The sequence below is a fragment of the Typha angustifolia genome, chromosome 4 (assembly GCF_048772165.1).
Source record: "Typha angustifolia cultivar Huaian chromosome 4, ASM4877216v1, whole genome shotgun sequence".
NCBI classification, from domain to species: Eukaryota; Viridiplantae; Streptophyta; class Magnoliopsida; order Poales; family Typhaceae; genus Typha; species Typha angustifolia.
The window spans coordinates 5035351-5039739 of record NC_133242.1 but is presented as its reverse complement, the minus strand read 5'-3'; the positions used below and the strand labels follow the sequence as shown (position 1 = coordinate 5039739).

The 4389-nt window shown below is 34.1% G+C and overlaps 1 pseudogene; it reads left to right on the top strand.

Annotated features, from left to right (window-relative positions):
• The first annotated feature begins 1944 nt into the window (after positions 1 to 1944).
• Positions 1945 to 4148, top strand: LOC140759130 (uncharacterized; annotated as a pseudogene).
• The last annotated feature ends 241 nt before the right edge of the window (positions 4149 to 4389 follow it).

Genomic DNA, 4389 nt, shown 5'->3' with positions numbered 1-4389 from the left:
AAAACATCTAAATGCATATTTGTGGGTTATGCACCAAGGTTTAAGTATTTTGTGTGTTATAATTACTCAAGTTCTAAGTTCCTTATATCAAGACATGTCTTTGATAAGCTTATCATTTCCTTATCAATTTGTATCCACATAAACAAATTTTTCTTCCTATCCATCTTATCCTCCACCTACTTAGTTTCTATTTAGGTATCCATTTAGACATACATACATCTCATATATATGTCATGATAGCACCATACCTCACTTGTCCCTACAACTCCTAATGAGATTTCATTTGTGGTTAACACTATACAATATCAAGCTCCACCATCTTAGTTTCAAAAGACTAAAGCTTTTAATGAGGTTCCATCTTTGGTTGACACTACACAACCTCAAGAATCATCATCTCAATTTAAATATAATATTCCTGACTCTTTTATAGAATTTGTCTACATTCTGGAGAAGTCTATATTCCTATATTTTATATTGAGATTAATTTGGATCCATCATCTGAGGCTATTTCCAGCATTATTTCAATATTTAACTTTAGTTTGAGTCTACTTCTATTGACAAAGATATTCATCCTATGATTACAAGAAGTAAGAATGGGATATTTAAACCTACAACTACTAAGCTTCATTCTTACAAAAAAGCATTGCAAAAAAAAGTTTGGAAAGCTACTATGCAAGAAGAATTTGATGCCTTAACCAGACAAGGAACATGGATTTTAGTTCCTATTCAAGCTAACAAGAATATTGTCAATTGCAAATAGATCTTCAAAGTTAAAGGAAACTCAGATGACTCAATTTCAAAGCAGACCTTGTAGCTCGAGGTTTTAGTCAAGAGTAGGATATTGACAATGCAGAAGCATTCAGTCAAATAGTTCGATATACTACTATACATCTTATTTTGGCTATAATTGCTCAATTTGGTTGGAAGCTTCATCAATTAAATGTGAAAAATATTTTTTACATAGTATGTTGAAAGAGGAGGTATACATGTCACGACCACCTAATTTCGAGGATTCAAGGTTTCTACATTATGTTTGTAAATTGCAAAAGTCTTTATATAGGCTAAAGCAGGCTTCTCGTGATTGGAATGAGATGTTTACATCTTTCTTACCTCAACTTGGTTTCAAACCATCTATTGCATATCATTCCTTATCTGTGTTTACTTCTGGATCTTTACATGTTTATCTTCTATTATATGTAGATGATATAATAAGCACAACAAATAATACTTTTGCTATACAAAATGTTAATGATACACTTCAACAAGAGTTTGAAATGAAAGACTTTCTTCATTATTTCTTTGGGCTTGTAGATCACCTATCTTCTAGATGGTATCTTTCTTTCACAGGCTAATTATGCAAATGACATTTTAGTAAAAGCTGGTATGATTGATTGCAATCATAGCATTTTTCCTTGTTTCCCCTACTCCAAGCTACTAAAGGATGAAGGATGATGGAGCTCCTTTTACTAATGTGACAACTTATAGAAGTATTGTTGGCTGTCTTCAATACTTAACATCTACACGTCTAAATGTTGGTTATAGTGTTAGCTTAGTTTGCCAATGCATGCAAAATCCTTCTGAGGTTCACTTTCTTGTTGTGAAATGAATTCTACGCTAAACTAAAGGAACTTGGGATTATAAGTGTTCGTTAAGGGTTAAATGTGATTGAATTTTAGAAGGTATTTTAATTGAGAGTTGGTATAGGGTTTGTAGTAAGAGAAATCAGATATGTTAGTATAGGGATTGCATAAAATGTTTTGATGTTAAGAGTGTTAGTAACCTGCAATAGGAGAAATGTGTTAGTCTACAAATGCTTTCATGTTACTATGTTCAGAAAGAGTTTGCACAAGCTGCTTTGATTTTAGTATGCAAGTGCGTAAAATATTTCAATTGATATGTTGTATTGTTGTCTCACAATGTTTTCATGTCATATTATCACAGGAAATGGCTACTAAAAGTATGAGTTCCACCGACAATAGTGATACTATGGCAACAAATGATAATTCTCCTCTTTGGAAGTATGTGACCAAATTAGAAAAGATGGCAGGAAAAAGAGGGAATACTAGATTTCAATGTAATTATTGTCTGCAGATATATAATGGTTCTTACTACAGGGTAAAAGCACATTTGTTGAAAATATCTAAGTGTGGGATCAGTTCTTGTCGTAAGGTGAATGATCAGCATCTTAGTGAGATGAGAAGGATTGTGGAAGAGGCTGAGTTTAGAATAAAAAACTCAATAGGAGATACCTTTGAACCTAGAAAAAGGAGAGCAACTAGAGAAACATCTTTGGAGAAGTCTTTCAATTTAGCTGCTCATAATCAATTAGATTGTGAAATTGCTAGAATGTTTTATTCAGTCGGGTTACCTTTTCATCTTGCGAAGAATCCATATTATGTGAGGGCATTTACTTTAGCAGCTAACAATCAAATATCCGGTTATTTGCCTCCTAGGTATAACTTGTTGAGAACCACATTACTCCAACAAGAGAAGGCAAATATTGAAAGATTATTAGACCCTATCAAAAGCACTTGGAAAGAAAAAGGTGTTACCATTGATTGTGATGGTTGGACAGATGCACAAAGAAGGCCTCTTATTAATTTTTGCGGTTACTGAAAGTAGTCCTATCTTTTTAAGAGCTGTTAACTATGAAGGAGAGTATAAAAATGAACTCTTTATATCTAGTTTGATTATCGAGGTTATTGAAAAGATTGGGCAGCAAAATGTTGTGCAAGTGATAACTGATAATGTCGATATTTGTAAGGCGGCAGGGATGCTTATTGAGAGTAAATACTCTCATATTTTTTGGATGCCATGCATTGTTCATACTCTTGATATTGCTCTAAAAACTATATGCGCAGCAAAGAATTCTGATACAAATGAGATAGTTTTTTATGAGTGTAATTGAATATCAGTTGTGACAGAGGAAGTTATGTGTATAAAGAACTTTATCATGCAACATTCAATGCGGCTTACTTTTTTTAATGAATTTGTGAATTTGAAGATGCTTGCTGTTGCAGATACACGATTTGCCTCGGTCATTGTGATGCTTAGAAGGTTCAAATTGATCAAATGCGACCTCCAGTCCATGATTATTAGTGATAAATGGAATTGCTATAAAAAAGATGACATAGGAAAAGCGCAATTTGTAAAGGAGAAAGTCTTTAATAACATATGGTGGGACAAGATTGATTATATACTCTCCTTTACTGAGCCTATTTATGAGATGTTGAAGATTGCCAACACCGACAAACCTTGCCTTCACTTAATTTACGCGATGTGGGATACAATGATAGAAAAAGTGAAAACAATTATATATAGAAATGAAGGCAAAAAAGAAAATGAGGTGTCGTCATTTTATTCAGTTGTGCACAGAATTCTGGTTGATCGATGGGATAGAAGTAATACACATCTTTATTGTTTAGCACACTCTTTGAATCCAAGGTAAGTTCAATATTTATAAAATAATTTACATAGTTTCTTTTGGTTCTTTTATGTAACTTATTTCGGTGTCTTTTTAGGTACTATAGCAGATCTTGGATTGGAGAGGATCCAAATCACATTCCCCCATACAGTGACTTGGAGATCTCTACTATGAGAAATAAATGTTTAAAAAGGTTATTTCCAAATTCGGTAGAGAAGAACTGTGCTTTATGAGTATGCAAATTTTGCAGCCGCCATTGAGGAATTTGGAAATTCTGACTCCATTAAAGATAGGGAAACTCTTGAACCAAAGACGTGGTGGAATATCTATGGTGCATGTGCACCAACTCTTCAAAGTTTGGCACTCAAGTTACTTGGACAACCGTGCTCATCTTCATGTTTTCGGAAGAATTGGAGGACTTATTCATTCATTAATTCAATGAAGAGAAACAAGATTATCCCACAACGAATGGAAGATCTAGTGTTTGTGCATAACAATCTTCGCCTTCTCTCTAGGAAATCTCCAGAATACATAACAGGAGAGACTAAGATGTGGGATATTGGGGGAGATGCATTTAATTCATTCAATGAAGATGGTGTGTTAGAAATTGCGGAACTCTCGCTTGATGAACCAGATTTGGAGTTTGTCATATTCAACGATGACGACAGTGAGGGCGAGGATGAGCAAGCTGAAGAAGAAAATCAATAATCAATTTAGTAGCATGACTCTTCAAGTATCATTTTTTGTACCAACTGTCATCATTTTCGTCATTTGGCGGCATGGTGCATGAATTTATTTAGTATATGTGCTATCTAATGATAAAATTTGGTTAGTGGGTTTTTCTATTAATGGTTTTTCATTTTTAGGGACTGAAACTGAAACTGAAACATCAGGCCTTGCATTGAGTGAAAATTCTCTGCCAGAGAAGGGCGCAAGGTCCTTCCAAGGTGTCCCCATCAGTTGGG